The following is a 19692-nucleotide window of genomic DNA, read 5'->3' as shown; positions in this document are numbered from 1 at the left end:
GTCAAATATTTCTAGAATTGAAAAATGTACTAAAGGTTAAATATCTAACTTCAGATGCCCATCGGCATTAGAAAATCACAGACAATGGCAAAATATAGTCAATAATAATGTCTTTTGTATTCTATTGCATCACAGAAGTTTAGGACTGAAAAAAGAAAAAAAAAAAAAAGACATCAAAAGCCGCCAAGGCCCACCTAATCTAAAGAACACTGCTCTACTCCAACCTCTGCCGAACCTCCTCAATCCCATCCCAAGTGGTCATTCAACTTCAATATGAGTATCTCCCTCCCCAGTTTTGGGAAAATGGCTTGCTGATAAGGCATTCTTTTCCATCTTTGAACAGCTCTCACTGTTCTTTACATTAGGTTTTATTTTCAAAGTTCCACTTGAGCTTTGGATTTAGAGTTATAGGCTTTATGATTTTTCCATCCAGAAACCTCTTTTTATAAATTTCTGACTTCAAAACCAAAGGTATTCTCATCAGAAACAGAAGATCTCATTAGGAGCAGGATTTCTAGCATCTCTGCACAGAGATTGCTTCTCGGCCTTTTGGCTAAGATCAAGTGTAGCATCTTTGCACAGAGATGATGAGTAGGTAATTCTGTTAATACCTCTTTGTTACTGTAAATTCCAAGAAAAGGTGACTACTTTCATTCAAAAGGTTTTCATTAAAGCAGATCTGGTCATTACACAGGGCTTTAAAAATTAGACCAAATCTCAGGGTGCCTGAGTGGCTCAGTCAGTTAAGCATCTGACTCTTGAACTTGGCTCAGGTCATGATCTGATGGTTCCTGAGTTTGAGCCCCACGTCGGGCTCCATGCTGACAGTGTGGAGCCTGCTTGGGATTCCCTCTCTCTGCCCCTCCAGTGTGTGTTCATTCTCTCTCTCTCTCTCTCTCTCTCTCTCTCTCTCAAAAAAAATTAATTGAAAAGAAATTAGAACAAATCTCAAGCAACAGATTTTATAAGAACAAATTGGTGTTCTCAATATTTTCCCACTGAGGCATAGGATTAAAATAACGAAGCCTAATCAGCATTTTGCTCGCCAAACACCCCAACAAGTTAAAAAAATATATAAACTGACCTTAATCTTATTACTTCTGATTTTAATAATTAATGCATTAATTGCCACTGAGTTGATTCTGCTACAGAAGTAGCCTATTCATAACATTTACAGCTCATGAAATACATGCCAGATTCATTTTCTAGAGTAATGAGAGAAAGTATGTTAAAAAGTAAGAAAGATTTATATTCCAGGATCCTTTTTATTCCATGTTAAATTGCTATCTCATCACAGGACAAAGCTATTTATACACAGTTGACAACAAAACTGCCTTAAGATCAAGCTGTATTAGCTTTAGATCACTCATGAGACATGCAGCATAGAATTTCCCAGATTTAATTATTAGTATTAGATTTTACCATTCATGTTAATTACTTCATACTACCTGAATAAGATGTTTAACTATTTAATAAAGACATAAGGATCAGATGAAGTATATAGAATGGTTGTTGCCAGAGGTAATCTCAACTCCCAATATCTATTAATTTACCTGCTTTTTTAAAAACAGTTTGCTTTCCAAAGCTAGAAAGAGAAGAATCAAGGTCCATCACAAAAAGGCTGTTTCTCCAATGCTCAACTTAACAGCCATCTGTCCACAAGTCTTCTCTAAACATCCCCATCCGAACGTGATCACTCCTTCCTGTGAACCTTCAGGGCCCTTGATCTGCACCTCTTTCTGCCTTCACCAGATTATCTTATATGATCATTATTTATGTGTATGTCTTATCATATTTCCCTTTCTGGTTTACAAGCTCCTTGTAGGTAGGACCTAAATATGATTTATCTCTGGATCCCTCACAGTATCTAGCACCCAGTTTGATTACTTCTGAATGAAGAGGCAAGAGAATTGCTGGGTATGGCCTTTCTGAGAAAAAGAGGTCTCTTGAAGAGTGTGGCCCTGAAATAGACTTAATGGGATTGCCTGAACAACCAAAGGAAGTGGTTATAGGAGCTATTCTGGGAAGCTCAGATAAAGGGGGTTCTCTCTGGGCCTTTAAAGTAAGAAGGACAACAATCAGAAATCCACCTGAAACTTACTGAAGTGAATTTAAGATAAAAGGGCAGGGTAGGAAGGCCACACCCCCACACCCCCATACACACCTTGTACAAGTTGCAAGGAAGCCTGGAAACATGGGTGCATACCATTCCCAAGTGTAAATCTTTTGAAAGACAGAACTTTGTCAGGAAGGTGACCACGAGAGATTAGAAAAGTTTGAAAAATTAATGACAAAAGGTAAGTAGGAGGAGGGCAAGTATCTCTGGCCATACATTAGCAGGAAGAGAAGGAGAAAAGCATGGAGGAAACGAGATGATTCAATCATATCACTGAAGGATGGAAAATCTAGCTGTCACTCTAATATCCAGTTACTCTATCATTGATGAAAAAAGAAAAAGAGACCTAAGCAGTTTTCAAAACATCTCAGAACAGAGTGTTCCTCTTTTTAAGATCTTGGAAATATTCCAAGCTCTTCCTCTTGACCAGGTACCACGATTCACCAAATCCTCCCTCAGTGATATGCCTAGACATGAAACAGGATGTATCAAAAAGATCTACCTCATAAAACTATATAGAAATATAAGTTTTATTGCAATATGCCCTGGTTTCTAAAACTCTGTACCTTTAGACTTTAGCTCTCTTTTCTTGGCACATAATCTCATTCGCTCTATGAAAGTCCTTTACAATATTCCTAAACCCACTTTATAGCTCTTTGAAAATAACTAAAACCAAATAGATGTTGTTGGGAGATAATACCTAAAACCCTAATATAACAACTGTTCAAGGAAAAAAGATCAAAGAAAGCTCCCTTGAAATGAAACGCAACCCTTGACCAATGCTGCTTTCTATTAAAGTACTAGAGCTGACCCATTCCAGGCAGTCAGGTTTCACCTAAAAACAATACTCTTACTGTCAAATGCAAATATATCTTAGCCCAGTTTTGACTGAAAAACAAATCTAAACATTGGTACCATCATTTCCTTTTAATGACCGCCCCCCAATCCAACTCGCGGCCTTTAGGTTATAAGCAACCTTAATCATTCCTGTGTATCTCCAACTTAACATGTATCAGTTATCTCCCTATGTGCAAAGCACATACCTTCTTCACTCCCTTTTGTGCCTTGCATTTTGAGCATGCCTTCCTCTGTCATTAGATGACATGTTTTTTATCTTGCCCAACTGCCAGCATTTTTGCATGCCTTTTATTACATTCTAGTACTGTTCAGATATTTATTGTAGTAAGCTCCAGGTTTATTTGAAATAGCCAAAACTGTTGGAATGTTATATTTCAAATGGTGAGAGAGCGATACACAGAAAAAAAAAAAGAATGTTAATGTGAATTACTAGATGGATAAGAAGGGGGTAGGATTTAAGCTTATTTGTGCTTGCTATTTTAGATATTCTTCTAAACTACAAAGAAAAGTGTAAATGTCATTTGAAAACTGAGACTTTTGAAACCAAACAATTCCACCAACAGTCAATTTGGTTCTAAAGTTTGTACAGATGGACCCATCATCAATCATGGCTGAAGAGTATTTCAAACCTTAAGGAGGCATGCGTTCTCTACAATAAAACCAATCTCAAATCAACAATTTCAGGAGAAAAACAGCATCACTCTGGAAATTAAAAGACCTACGTCTGTGAACTGGCCTACTGCCTACTAATTGGTGGCCCTGGGCCAGTCATTCCACTAAGGCACTCCAGGAGCAATGTATACTCACCATGCAGGCCAAAGGGGTGGTCTGGTATGGAAGACCGACACTTCCCTAGTTGATGCAATAAATGAATGAATACAAAAGAAGGCAGGGTGACTAGAGAGAAAAGAGGGGTCAACAATCTTTATTTAAGCTCATCTAAGGTTTCTACTTAATCATGCAAGAAAGCACTAAGCGTAGTGCCAGAAACCTTAAGTTCTAAACCCTTACTTGACTGTATATCAGCTAGTCATACTTACTATTCGCAGGTGATTATACAGTATCCAGTACTATAAGAATGAATAATGCAGCCTGACTGAAGACCCCTTTCCCCAACCCTGATTAATGCCAAGTTCAATGTTTGAGGGTGTGTCTGTTTTTAGCTCCAAGAGGCTAGGTATGAAGTTGCTTTTCAAACTGCCTACTAGAAAAACCATGCTTCCCAAAAGACGAAGGGTTGGAACTAGCTGCACATTGCTCTCCCCAAAGATCTGTTCACAAGGACACATTTTTAAATTGGCAGCAGAAACACTTTGCTTCAAAAACAAAAACATGTTTCTGTTTGCTATCTACTACAACATAATCTTTTAAACAAGGGCCAGATCATAATGCAGTTATAACTAGAAAATAAATGAAGGCACAGCATCTGGTATAAGCAATGAAACTTATAGGAAGGCATGAACAAAACATTTTAAGATTTGTTTCTGTGGAATAGAAAATGATGTGTAAACATCTTACTTCACACACTTTCTTCATTTCTTCAGTAATGTTCTTAAACCATCCCTGCATACAGGACAGCAATAAAACACTATTTTGTTATGTTGGAGGAAAAAAAATCAAGTATTTTAGTTACGTATTCTAAAGCAAGGGTCTGTGAACTACAGACCACAGGCCAAATTTGGCCTGCAGCCTGTTCTCATAAAATAAGTTTTATTAGAAGACTGCACCGTCATTCACTTACACTAAGGCTGCTTCCATGCTGCATTAGCAGAGCCGAACAGTTACAGCATAAACTGTATGACCTGCAAGCCAAAAATATTATCTGGCCCTTTACACAAAAAGGATCAGATAACATTTAGAACCCAGTTCGAAACTGTTAAGTTTTATTTCAATGAATCCTTCCATGACAGAAGAGTGTCATCCCTCATTTACTGATGGGGAAACTTAGCACCAGAGGTGGAGAAACTTGCCCTAGATCACACAGCTGTTACACAGCTCCCTCACCTGTTCAGCCTCCATTAGGAAGGAGTGAGCTGGGCCAACCCGCTCCACCCCACAGGAATATTTGTTAATCTCTTTGACTCTCCAACCTCTGGAGAGTAAATAAATTCTTGCAAGAAGAATGGAGAGTTACTGGTTTTTCAGGCTCTGAGCCTGAAAGAGAATTCTGACATGAGTTGGAGACAGAAACAGTGCCAGGAGCCTGAGTTTTAAATTGTATCCTAAAACAAAGAGGCATTTTGCTTACTGGATTCCTTCTGAGATCCAGAAACCCTGAGAACCACCTCTTCCTGTTCTGGCAGGATCCTGTATTTGTGTGTGCCCAGGAGAGGTGAGAAGTAGGACTCTGCAGAATGTTTCGATGCCAACTTAAGAGCTGTTGAGTTCACAAACTACTCGTCACAGTCATTACCCTCAATTGATCTTCACTCAGCTCAGTGATAAAGAGATCAATATTATTTCAATTTTACAAATAAGAAAGCAGAGGATTAGTTATCTTAAGTTACTTGCTCAAGATCACAACATAGTTAATGGTGGAGCTCTAAAATTCTGTTCTTGCCTTAAGTCAGCTTGTTCATCCTCACTTTTTGCACTGTTTAAAGGTATGTGTATATTCAAACTGTTCAGAGAGATAAGCAGTCTTGGCTTAGATCAATGACTCAAATCCTTAACCCAAATGATCATTTTTATCCACCTGCTCCCATCATTTCTGTGACAATAATAGAAGATGCTAATAGCACTCTTATCTACTACCATATAAACATCCTTTTCTTATTTCTCTGTTGTCTCTTTCCAAGCTCTGTCCTTTTTTCTTTCCTATTTTTTCCTTCCCCTTTGCAGGTCTCCAGGTCAGTAGGCAGCACCTATGAATACTCAGCTGTGAACAGTGGGGGGCAGTAAAGTACAGGATAAATACATAAAGAAAATGTACTGGACATGGAGGTTCTCCCTCTCTGACGACTAACTTGCTATGTTTATGATCTTGGGCAAATCTCTTAACTTCTTGGGGGCCTTTGTTCACCTGCAGGAGCACCTCACAGGGCAGTTGCAGCACACAAATGGGAAAATACATGCTAGAAGGCTTCGAAAAATACCAAGAATCATACAAATGCCAGATGGCATACAATCTTCACTGCTCAGAGCTAGATAAGACATCTAATCCTGGCCTGAATGGTCTCAGACAGAACATCAAGTCCAAAGTCCAACCTCCCTTAGGTACTGTAGCCAGTAACTCAACTTGCTTCATCCTCTAATTTAGACTTACTTTGTTTCCATGCATCTGAAACTGGACTCTTAGAAAATATGCTAAAAACAAATACAGAGAAATCTTCTCCCATCTCTTTTAATAGACAAGAAATAAATTTTAAAGCCCTTTAAACTATTAAATTTAGAATGAGTGTACTGATCCAAATAAGCAAAGAATTCAAATGGAAATGACTAGGAATGCTCCACATTTAAATCCCTGAGAATGTCAATGACCAGTAGCTATGCAGGTTTCCCTTCCAGACTAAGCCAAAAACATTTAAATTCCTAGAACATGTCTCCTTGGACACCTCAGACTTCTGTAAGCTAGGAGTGTGTGTGGCTGCTTTGTCCTTCAGAAGAAATCTTGTTACTTTAGAGGGCACAGGAGACCTAGAGTCTAGGCAGCCTCCACCCTACCTGGCCCCAAAGGCTAAGAAAAAGATTCTGTTTTGAGCTCTGAAGAGACCTCTGGCTCCTTCCATCTCCATCCCAAACCCTGGAGTACAGGGAACATGTTCTGAAAGCAAGAACTATTCAGACTATCTCGTGGACTGAAACCAATCTTCTACGTTTTTTTTTTTGGGGGGGGGGGAGCACTGTTAAGAAGCTTGCTTTTTACAGTACAACTGTAACAAATTAAACTAAATATACACGCTCACTAATTAGTGACCACTAAATTTTTTTCTCCCCAAGAAACCATTCCCAGCACCCAATAAAATCTATTTCTACAATTAACATATTCACTTTCTTCAGACTTGTGTGGCATGTTATTATTTGGCACGTTATTTCTTAAGCCTAAAATTTCCCTGCTCCTATCTTCTCCCCAGTTCTTATGTAATTGTCTTTGTTTCTGGCACATCCTCAAGGGAAACATGCCTTGCTCATAGTAGGAATTCAACACAAATCTACTGGACAAATACAAGCTCCTCAAGAACTATTTTAAGACTCCAAGTATCTTTGGCCTCACTCTGGGTCCTTTTCTCTGAAATGTTCACATGGGGAAACCCCTTCTTAAGTGCCTGTACTCTGCTGTGCAATAACCTTTGTGCAGTAATCCAACAGAAAAGTAAAAAAAAAAAAAAAAAAGTAGGTATGGAGAGAAACCTGTTCTTCTTCAGAAAACAAACCACGAATGCAGATAATTCTCTAATCATGGACTCCACTGGAAAACGGGAGATTGTGCTGATGAGTTAATCCATCTAAAACCGGGGGTAGGGCAGTGAGCAAAGAATTCTCAATTAAAAACCTGCAGGGTATTGTAAGAATGTCAATGCGAGCTTGGTTGTATTGATTTGGCTGTATGGATTCTGCTGATTCACAGACACACTAAATTCTGCCCTCTGCTAAGTGTCTTTTATCATTGACTTAAATGTTGAAAGGAAGGCAGGCAATGAAAAAAGCAGAAGAAACAAATCCTCCAGGCCCAACAAGCACTGACCCTCCTACCTCCAGGTATGTAGCTGTCAGGAACTGAGAATGTAAAGACGACTTCAAAGAGTGGAAAGCAACTGAGATGGTAATGCTAGTCCTTTCCATCTGTACATGCTGTATGTGCACTTTGTACAGTAACTCTCTTTCTGTCATCTCATTTGTTTTTCGCTATAAACACGGCACAGGTACTAATTAATATTACCATCTGACAAAAACACTTCAGACAGACTGAGGGACTTGTCAGAAGGCACAGGGCAAGCACATGCCAGAGCTCAAATGAAAATCCACGTGTCCTGACACTCAGTTCTGTGCTCTTACACCGCATGTCCTCCTCCCTTCGTAGAATTAGTAACTCAACAGAGGACCAAAAACTTAAGAATGTATGGGTCTTCGAAGCCTGGAACATAAATAAGTCCATCATTCTCCTGGAAGAAGTACTCCAAAAGACCAAGATGCCAGATTCTTATACATTTCAAAGTGGAGAGCTTTGTTTTCAAACTGGTTAAAGCTGCAGTTGCCCACAAGGACTGGGAAGTTGAGGTTACCTGGTCATTAACCAAGAGTGAGGATGAAAAGGTTTGGTAGATCAAGTTAACTCTCTGGGGGCCTGGTGATGGGAAGTCCCTTTACTGCTTCCCTCTGGTTCAGAGATAGCCTTAGCCTGGCCCTCTGGCTGGAGGTGTTTCCAGACGTGCACATTAACAGGAGGAATCACCTGACTCAGTATTATTCAGTGTCGCAAAATTATAGCTATTGCCACATTGTGAACATGATGACAGTGTTATTTTACTTGTGCAGCCATCACTCCAAGAAATCAGAATTCCTTGGTCGTAACTACCTCACTAGGGGTAAAGCAAGGATTAGAAATCACAGCTAGTAAATATAAAGCAACTGATTATCTAAAAACACCATAAGGCATCTAAAAATACCAATCTGTGGTTCCAGATAAGAACACAAATCTAGGGGGTGCCCAATACACACCGTAATGTGTGCATTTGCACAACTAAGGAACACCATAGAACACATAACACAACTCTAACCTCCTATCCATTCGGAAAAAGTCCTTCAACTACTTACTGACCTTAGTGAATTTAGGATTCAGGAAAGACAAATTTCCCACCACACTGGTGGTACTCATTTAGTACCTACCTATTTGCACTATGCCGTGTTCTGAAAAGAAAAGTGGCTATGTTTGAGAAAACTTAAAAAATAGGGGCGCCCAGGTAGCTCAGTCAGTTAAGCGTCTGACTCAGGTCATGATCTCTCTCAGTTTTGTGAGATGGAGCCCCAGGTCACGCTCGGGGCCGGCAGTGTGGAACCTGCTTGGGATTCTTTCTCTCTCCCTTTCTGCCCCTCCTCCACTCATACTGTCTCTGTCTCTCTCAAAATAAATAAACTTAAAAAAAATAACTCAGGGGGCACCTGGGTGGCTCATTCGGTTAAGCGTCAGACTTCAGCTCAGGTCATGATCTCACAGCTTGTGGGTTTGAGCCCCACATTGGGGCTGTGCTGACAGCTCAGAGCCTGGGGCCTGTTTCAGATTCTGTGTCTCCCTCTCTCTCAGCCCCTCCCCCGTTCGTGCTCTGTGTCTCTCTCTCAAAAATAAATCAACATTAAATTTTAAAAAAATAATAATTCAGTTTGACTATATATTTGCTCCTTTCATGATCAACTGTTTAGTCATTTCATGTAAGGATTATGTGTGATCTCTGGAGAAAAAAAAAATTTTTATGTGTCTCCTTTCTGGGGAAGAGCAGCACACACAAGAAGAGGTGGAAGGAAGAATTAGTCCTGGAAGATGGACACAGCTATAGCTTGTTTTTCATACAAAGTAACAAGGTGCAAAGAGCACAGGGCTTATGCCACTAGGCTCTGCCTCTTACTTCCTCACCCACAAAATGGGATTAATATTTCTGTCTTACCTACCTTAGGTAAATACCAAGTGACAGAATGAATATCAAATTATTCCATTAACTATAACGTACTATTTCATATAAACATTACATACTATTACGCTGCTTAACTACCTTCAAGGCTAGCTTCATGGGTATTTGGCCATTTAACTACCAGGAGACACATAATCATGGAATTCAGGATATAAATTAATAATCACATAGGATGGCTGGAAATTTACCACTTTTTCTCTGGTGAAAAGTTTATTACTTTTATTTTAAATTGAGGGTAATTACAACATACCTAGCCTAGAAACTAAATATAGGTGCCTTATATTAAAAGTTCTGCAAAAAAATAAAAATAAAATATATAAAATAAAAGTTCTGCTAAATTCTACAGACGAGGCTATCCTATTGCTGGTAATTTATATTGTATGCTGCTCATTAGTGTTATCATGATCATGTGGCTATAAGTTACTTGCTAAGCAAATGCTACCGAATTCCTACATGTGTATTTATGCTTCATGCAGAGGCTGCCATTTGAGACTTTATTATAAACTTAACACCAGTGAAGATCAAGCCCCATGCAACTTGGGAAACAAACCAACAACCTAGTTTTTGTTGTTGTTTTATTTTTTTTTTTAAGTTTATTTACTTATTTTGAGAGAGAATTGGAGAGAACGTACGAGGAGGGGAGGAACAGAGAGAGATGGGGAGAGAGAATCTCAAGCAGGCTCCACGCTGTCAGCCCGATGTGGGGCTTGAACGCACCAACCGTGAGATCATGACCTGAGCCGAAACCAAGGGTCAGATGCTTAACTGACTGAGCCACCCAGACCCTCGAATGACTTAGTTTTTGCACTGGACAGAAGTGTGTATATGGTTAAAACTTAAACAAGAAAGCTTATGGCTATACATACCTACACACATATACAGAAACATATATATAACTAATCTCAAGGAACTAGTGGAAAACATTTCAAGGAAATATTTGTACATATTCAGAAGAAATGAAGGCCACCCGATTTTAAAGCAGGATTTCTAGTCTTCTACATATCAAAGCACACACTGAAAATGTTAATATTAGCTTTCTGAATACTTAAGCTATGGGCTGATACTGACGCCCTCATTCCGTTTAACTTGTCACAAGATCATGTATCACGCATGGTGCTCTAAGTATTCTGAGAAAAATGTGGGCTAACAATGACACCTTACTTCGTTATGTAGGCCTGGAATAGGGAAGCTATAGATATTCTCTGGTTTTAACTAAACCAACATTTTAAAAAAGGAATAAGCAATTTTAAAGAATACTAATGCATATATGGGAGTTGCACACTCAGATGATAGGGGTGCACAATCAAAAAGGCTTACAGAACACTGACCTAGACAACTCCACTATGTTCACTTCTACAGGTCTCAGCTTGAGGGTACAACCTTTTGTTTCCAATTTTGACATGAAACTTTATTCTTCCGGTCCTTCTATTTTCTCCCTTGATTCTCTCTCATCTTTTCCCCAGGTTCAGCCATAATCTCTACAGCCTAAATTCCAAGTATACATTACCAGTTCTGCTATTCCTCCAGTCCTGCATGTTGGACCTCCCAACTGCAAAGCCACCCAGAATTCAAACTCAAACTCCATGTGTCCAAATTCTTCCTCTTTCCCCAAACCTGCTCCAACTTTTCAGTTTCTATCTTCCAGTCACCTAGGCTTGAAACCTCAGAGTTGTCCTAGACTCTGTTGTTCAATTCTAATCAATTCCAGGTTCTGGAGTTAACAGTGTCCAACAGTGCCCATCTCCTGACCTTTCTTCATATGGCCACTATCTCTATTCAGACCCTCATCATCTCCATATAATAACAAATATGATGATCATAATATCTAATACTGGTTTAGTGCTGTGTGTCAGGTACTAGCATACCTGACTTTTCACCCCCATAACAATCCTGTAAGGGTTGTGAACCCAGTATGCAAACTCACTGCATTGTTCACTGTTTCTGGTGCCTTCTACTCAAATTCTACTCATGTCTACATAATAAATACATAATAAATCTCTTCATAAATCTTATAAAAGCACACACCTGAGACTGCCACATCAATCTATTACCCCAGATCTTCAACGGTTCACCAACTCAAGCAGAGATGGTTCAAATTTCTTGACACTCAAGGCCCTCCAACAGCAGACCCCAACTTACTTCTCCAGACTTCTTTTTCCACTCCCTCCTGTCCCTAACTCATCTCCTTATATGGTCTAAGCAGACTGGACCATTCACTGCTCTCTTCGGCACATGCTGCACTTTTTCAGTCATGACCTTGCTCCTCCTTTCCCCATGCTTGGAATGCCCTTGTTCTTACCTCCCTGAGTCCAACGCTTAGTTAAACTGCCTTCCTTCATTCCTAAGTCAGAAGTAGAGGTCTCCCTTCCTCTGAATTGTGTCCTTTGCTTGTACTTTCCATATCAGTTTCATGTACTTGATATACATCCTCTGTTTCTCCTACCAGATTGTTAGGTCCTGGAGTAAAATGTTATTTGTGCACGTTTTTAAGTCTCCACGTATAAGACATGCGTGCTGAATCAGTGAAAGAAAGTATACAGCGTACACCTTTGGGACTTCCTCGTAGGTAAGAACTATACAGGTTAAGGAGATAAAGGAAAAATTCATTCTATCTGGGGTATTTCCAGTCAAGCAGGTCTTGCTTTAGTTTTCTATGTAAATGAAATGATGAAGACAGACCAAATGATAATACTTCCAAGAAAAAAGGTAACCAAGCGAATCGGCACTGCTGTTTGCTGTGGTTTGTCTCCTTTCTTCCTTTGAACTAAAGAATACAAGGTCATAAACTATGTTATGCCACTTTAAGGTTAAACATTTACTAGATTTTTTTTCTTTAGTTTTGCATTTACACTGGAATTTACCTTTATTTCTTACCCTTCAAGTGCCCTTTTTCACTACAGAGTGCAGCACTGTAACTCAATTCATAGCGAACAATCAACAGAGGAAAACTTTTGGTCACTTATTGAACAGTGGGGTCTGGCTTTGGGACACCAAGGGGAGAGACAGGAAGAGAAGAATGACAATACAAACAGAATCTGACCAAGTTCTAAATATCTGGGCCCAACAGTGAGGCAGCAGAGAGAAGAGATTAAAAAGAAAACTAAGCTTCTGGGAAATTCAGACATGAGGAAGATACTATCCAGCTGTGTCTATTCTAATTTTCAGACACGGTATGCCTCAGCACTTAAACATTACATAAGATGCACATCATTCAGGCTCTCATTCTTTCAATGAATTGTAACTTTAATTCAAATATATGAAGGTGGTGAAAAGAAATGCAACTACAAAGAAAAAATGTTAAAGGTTCAGGGGGCACCCGGTGGCTCAGGTCATCATCTTGCAGTTCATGATTTCGAGCCCCACATCGGGCTCTGTGTTGACAGCTTAGAGCCTGGCGCTGCTTCAGATTATGTGTCTGTCTGTCTGTCTCTCTCTGCCCCTCTCCTGCTTGCACTCTCTCTCAAAAATAGAAACAAACATTTAAAAATAAGTAAATAAAATGAAAGTTTCAAGTAGATTATAGTCTATCAGAGAATGCAGAATAAGAACAAAACCAAATCCACAACTACGCAAACACACACGTGCAGACACACAATACAACTGTTGGTGGTAAAGATTAAAGTCAACATAGTTAAAATATTATTTGGGGAGTATACAGATAACGATTTCTATTTCAGTCTTGTCGAATGCTTAAAATGATCCTGAGGGGCACACGGGTTGCTCAGCCAGTTAAGCGTGGGACTCCTGATTTCAACTCATCACAATCTCACAGTTCATGAGTTCAAAGCCCACATTGGGCTCTGCACTGACAGCATGGAGCCTGCTTGGGATTCTCACTCTCTCCCTCTCTCTCTGCCCCTCCCCTGCTCATGCTCTCTCTCTCTCTCAAAATAAATAAATAAATGTTAATAAATAAACAATAAAATAAAACGATCCTGAGACCTTAGTTATAAATACCAGTTGACTCACTTGAACAACCAGGCCCAAACTTGTTTGGGAGTTAGCTTGTCTGTAAGATGTATTCACCACCACCACCACCACCACCACCACCACCAAAAAAACAAAACTAAACAAAACAAAAACCCAACTAACTGGCATGCAGGTGTTGTGTTTGTACACCTTAGTTTACTTCCTTGTAATATATGAAAGTAACCAGCTCTCTGGGACACCTCAGCCAGGTGGACACCATTAGCTTCCTAGCTGATTCTCTACTTTCTGAATAAGCAACTGGCTGAGGCAAGAAATCTTCATATCCCAGAAGGGACTATAAGTCTGCTGCCACAGCAGACTTTCTAACCAACAGACTCCACATGGAGACTTCTGAACCTCTTACCTAGCCCATTTTCCCTGTTCCTTCTGTGTTCAAACAGCAAACCTGTATGGATATGCCAAAAGGAAGAGAAATATGAAAAATAAAAAGTAAAGAAACCTGGAATGAACTAAGTGGGAGCTGAATCTCTGAATCTGCATAGGCCAGTCATTAAAAAGCTGACAAGACTGGGGCACCTGCGTGGCTCAGTTGGCTAAGGGTCTGACTTCGGCTCAGGTTGTGATCTCACGTTTTTTTCATGAGTTGGAGCCCTGCATCAGACTCTGCGGAGCCTGCTTCAGATTCTGTCGCCCTCTCTCTGTCCCTCTCCTGCTTGCTCTCTCTGTCAAAAATAAACATTAAAATTAAAAATTAAAAAAAAAAAAAAAAGGGCTGACAGACAAGGGCACTTAACCTCTCTGGGCATCAACTTCCCCACTTTACAAGAAAGGAAGTAGACTAGATCCTGAAATGATTTCCATCAGCTTAACCTAAGAGTATAAAAACTCTGTATGCATATGTTATTGGGGATAGAAATAGGCAAAAATAAATCCACTCATGAAGAAGACCACGTATAAATGACTGGCTTTAAGAATGCTTTTGGGGTTACTGATGCCTCCACGAAAAGTATATAGCTTCTCTAAAAGGAGATCTCATTTTGTTTTAGGAACAGAAAGCCCACAGTGACCATGACTGTTGTTTTCAAATATACACATCCCTGGAAGCGGACTTTTATTTGGAGAGGCCAATGCCAATTTTGGCAAACCTTATTCTGTGTGAATGATTCTTTCAATGCACAGAAAGGAGACAGACATCAATGCTGACTGACCACGCCTGAGAGGAAGTGACTTAATAGGACAGGAAATCAAATAGATCACAAAATATCCACCCCACCCCAGGGGAAGAAAAAGAGTCCTAAAAATAGAGGACACCAGGCATGTAAAATGGGTGATAAAGAACCCCCCCTGGGTTTCCACCATTTATCTTGGAAATTTATCTCTGTCACAGTATGTATCAGCTATGTGAAATTCATGCTAGTGCTTATATTTTGATGAGAGACCAACTATTTTATTTTTTTCAGTTTTTATCCCAACATTGACTGGTTTGCTACTACTTTGCAAGCTATAACTACCTCCCAAGCTTGAAAACTGACCAAAAAAATCATATGACCACAAAGCAAACAACAACAAAAAATGGCTCCAGTTTACTTTATAAATATTTGGTGCACGAACTAAAAATGTAACCTCTGCTTAGTAAACATCTGCAACTAACTATTAGAACTCACCTGCATTATAACACAAATCAGAACAGGTTCCCAGTTTCTACTCTGAGAGATTCCTAAATCTAGTTAAGGGTTTTTTAAAAATCAGCATTCCCATTTCATCTTACTCTGAGAGACTCTTAATTTTTGAAAAAGGGGTTAAAATTCTTTCAAAGGAATCCTGGTAAGGGAAGGTTTGATGGTCTCAACATATGAATTACATAGGATCATGTCAGCACAAACGGGAATGTGCACGTGAAGGCACATAGAACTGGCTTACAAAGACATGTGTCCAATTTAAGCAAACTCCTTTGTAAAAATATTAAAATACTGGCATTCTTTTCTCTGATGCCCATCTATCTTCCTAAGTATTTAACACCCCTCCCCCAACAGTCTGGATTAGTAACAACTTATATTAATGTAGCAATTCACAATTTGCAAAAGCACTTTGACATACATGAGCTCATTTGAGCCTCACCACTAAATAGGAAGGTGCTATTTTTAGGCCCCATTTTTACATGTGAGGAAGCTGACACTAAATGGCTGACTTGCCCAAGCTCACAAAGCTGGTGATAGCTGAGTAGAACCTGAACACAGGTCTCCTGACTTTAAATAGCCTGCTTTTGCTACTACACCATACTACTTCATACACTGTAATCAGAGTAAACAAATGCCCAAATCTAAGACCCCATCTAAGCCTCACCCATCCCTACACACCAACCCCTAGTCTAAGTTATAGTTAGCTCTAGAAGGCCTTTGCTCCTTATGGAAGTAGAGTTTCCTTCCTTTTTCTGGGAAACATTTATCTGGCTAAAGTATTAAATGAGGAGATCACATAAAGACCATTCGGCATATACTGGAAGATTTCTCAGTCACCAGGAGTTCTGCATAGGCATGCCTATATGCATTTTTCCAGGTAGTGGGTCAGATTCTCAAGAGTCCATGATTCTGAAAGGTTAAGAACCCAAGCTAGAGGCAATAGCCACATATCTTTCCAAGAAGCTAAATCCATAAAGTTCTCAAGAGAAAGAGTTTTTATCAAGGCCTCGTACTGTGCCCCACTTATTCTGCCTTGCCTGCTCCAGGCCCTCTCCCAGGCTAAGAGTCATTCAGGATCTACGAGTTTTTTAAATCATACATAAAACCTGGAGCAACTGGTAACATATAAATCAATGACTTATAAAAAATAAATGGAAATTAATTACCTGTTAAAATGTAATCCTTAACACATACTCCTTTCTCTTATGATTTAACTTCCCAGAATGAGTCTTCTTACCATAAGCATTCCAATTCCCCCAAAGAAGTTTTACAAACATAACTGCTTTGAACTCCTGAAATGCCATTCTTCACTAAAGAACCCTCTAGATTACACAGAAGACAAGGTAGCGTGCAAGGAATTCTGAATCTGTTAGGCAGTTCACTCAACTATCATACCAAAAGGATTTAGAATTTTTTTGCTGGGGGAAGGAACGGAGAAGAGTGGGAGAGAGAATGAATGCAGCCCCATTGTCTTATTGCTTGAAAACTCCTAATCTGAATCTATAACATATTCCTACTAACCACTCGACTTGAACATCAGAAGTACAGTCTCTTTTCATCTTAAATAGAGCTTTTCAGTCTAAATCTGTATAAACAAACTTTGTCCTTCAATCTTTCAACTCCTCGGCAGTTTTTCAAGGTCACTTTTGCGAGCAACGACAGAGGCCTGCATCTAGCAACTTTCACTGCAACACCACTCCAATTCAAAGAGCCCCGAATCTAAACCCCTATCGATCCTCTCAGGTAAATCCCTTACAGGAGGGGAAGCCAGGGGAAGGCAAATCAACACCCTCCAAACTTCTCTACTAGGGCCTGTTCCTTTTCCCTACCCAGAGACTGAGTACTGCTGGCTCACTGCTCCACACTGAGTCTGCTGCAGAAATGTTCCAATGACCTTCATTCCATATTTGCAAATAAGAAGAAAACAAAGAACTGCTTTTTAAAATCAAGTGTATTATAGATGTTAGTACACGGGACAGAAGAGTGCACTATTCACAAAAACTGGCTGGTTACTGATTAGCAACCAGCATTAGCTTCCTATCCCTAAAAGAGGGGAAAAATATATCAAGGGCAAAAGATAGGGTTGCCTGTACTCTTAACTTTCCAATTCACAAACTGCAGGTAAATTAGGATTCGAAATATTTCATACAGAAAATGAAAAGCACTTTGCTCACATCACTTTAAAGAACCAAATCAATGCCTGACAAAAATGTGTGAAATTGACAGAAAAAGATTTGCTCTTGTCACTGCCAATATAGTGGAAAAGTATGTTCCTCACCAGCATTCTAAGCTCAAATGTGCATTTCAAAACAAAGACTGTTATTTAATTAGTTGGTACGTATCAGAATAGAAGCAGACAGGTAAATCAAGAAAGTTACCGGGAGAATTTCACACTGCCATGTGGGCCTTCACCATTAGAAGCTGCATTCGTGCAAACCGTATTTCCACACAAATTTAGCACAGCAATAGTGTTGCTTCCACCTCTGAAAACACAGATGTCAACAAAGTGCATGGAAACAGAAAAAGTCTTACAACAACTCAGCTTATTCTGTAGGAAAGCTTCAGTGCACTTGAACAAAGGAAAATTATTTGGAAAACAGTTAAGTTTACCCAATGCGAAGAGAAAGTGCCTTGTTTCTGTGTGCCCCTGAAAAATGATTAGCCTTTCTTCATGTACCTGATCTTGTCAATACTCAACTAGGAAAAGAAATCCTAGGTGAAGGGCATGCAAAATCTAAACAGAGCAAGGTATTCTAGGTGCACCAAAAGGTATGCATGGAATGTAAAGTGGCCATTTTCTGAAACAGTGCAACTTGTCTACACTCTCTGAAGCTAAACAGTTTCTACCATTTTAACACAAAACAAAGAATTAAACTTACCGGGAACTGCATTAATTTTACATGTAGTTATTTATATCTCCTCGGACAGGGAGAATTTAAGTCACTCCTAGCCCTCCCCCCCAAAAGGACGGAGGAAACAAAAGGCAGCAGGAGATGCAGAAACCTGAGTCTGGAATGTCCACTCCAGTGAAAACCCGAACAGCTGTCCCCCCACCCCCCAGCAAACTATTCGCCATTTTTCTTTGTCTTTCAGCTGACCCCTGCCTCAGTGAAAAACTCCGAGGCTCCAATGAAGCCCTGCAGCCTCCTTCCACTTTAACAGTCAAAGGCATTCAATCTAGCATGCTATTTGACACCAAACCTTGCCTCCAGAGTGGTCCCATTGGCTGAGCTGCTTTATCAGCTAAGAACACAAAGCCATGATTGGCTGTTCACGTCATCAGTTACCTCCTTTGTACACTTCCTGTTTTAAAGTTACCTTGAGAAGCAGAACAGGGGTCAGATCCAGACTTCAAACTACAGGGAACTTAAGGCTTGGAAATGCCTGGCAAATGCACACAGCAGATGCACTAGGGCCTCCTGTGCTTCCAAAACACAGGAAACTGCAAATTTACAATTGTTCTTTAAAATCACACGAAAGGGTTGTTACAGTTCCCACCCAAAGGATTTCTTATTGGCTGTCAGAGTTCCATTTAAAAAATTTAAGGTAATTTAACTGCTTCTGATTGGCCATCAAAGATGTCTGTAAGATATTGCTACAGTATCCTATGGCAGTAAACCAGAGAAGCAATGTGCACAAGATCTGAAAGTTGTGGCTTAACTATCTACAGTTTTCTGTTGAGCATTAACAGAAGAAGAAAAAGAAACCAGGGTGGGCTCATCAAATAGCTCCAGAGAAAATGTAACCTCTTTAACAGCTGTTACAAAGAGTGATACCAATGGCCTTACAACAGTTTGTAGGATTTCTAAAAAGGAATCTGTCATCTTGTCCCTGGTAATTTTAAAAGCACATATTAGTGCTAGGAAAAGTCACCTTACTTTGAAACACAAACTAACCTAAACAGGAAAATTCAGCAGTAATGTCAGAAGGTAGTGACAGGGACAGTGGCATTGCCAAAAAGTCTACCAGGAACCCAAGAGGGAAATATAATAATAAAGGGCGGGGAACACTGGCAGAGATAGAACACCAGTGATTACACTGTTTAAAGCATATTATAGTTTGGATTAATTTATTTAGGATGGTCATAAAATGTTTATCAGCTTTTAATCTTACAGAGTTCTGATATCATGGAAGATAAACTTTTTACCACATTTTCAAGAATAGGTGGCAGGAATGAGCCCAGGAAAGATACTGTAAGTACTGCAGTTATGGAAAACATTCTGGGGTGCTGAGGTTTACCAGTGGTCAAAGATTTGCTTATGGATTTTGTGCCCAACTGTTGAGGTTTTAAGAGGAACCTCCTAAAAAAAGGTGAAAATCAGTTAACATGTCTTTTCTTTTTACAAAATGGGTCAAATAGAAACACTGCACTATTACTGAAAGTTCTGAACAATCTCCTTAGAACTGCTTCCTCCCATGAAAACTACGCATCCCAGGATGAAACAAACACGACTGTTTGCTCAGGACGAGTCCTTCTCTAGAAATA

General features: G+C 39.6%; 1 protein-coding gene and 1 pseudogene across 4 annotated transcripts in view; one reads left to right on the top strand and one right to left on the bottom strand.

Moving 5' to 3' along the window:
- NFYC (nuclear transcription factor Y subunit gamma) overlaps positions 1-19692 on the bottom strand; it is a 66421-nt gene that overhangs the window by 31759 nt on the left and 14970 nt on the right. The window contains exon 1 of one of the 4 annotated variants that reach the window (XM_019836764.3): positions 18086-18221. The exons of 2 other annotated variants lie outside the window; for them this stretch is intronic. The gene's annotated coding sequence lies outside the window, so the exon portion shown is untranslated. Of the gene's footprint in view, positions 1-16372; positions 17489-18085; positions 18222-19692 lie in introns of those variants that run through there. One more of the 4 variants, XM_045035613.1, reaches the window with a different exon arrangement.
- On the top strand, positions 534-616 carry LOC111561991 (annotated as a pseudogene).

The sequence above is a fragment of the Felis catus genome, chromosome C1 (genome assembly GCF_018350175.1).
Source record: "Felis catus isolate Fca126 chromosome C1, F.catus_Fca126_mat1.0, whole genome shotgun sequence".
In the NCBI taxonomy this organism is placed as follows: domain Eukaryota; kingdom Metazoa; phylum Chordata; class Mammalia; order Carnivora; family Felidae; genus Felis; species Felis catus.
Note: the sequence above shows the minus strand (reverse complement) of the source record. Positions and strands in the feature narration are given on the sequence as shown.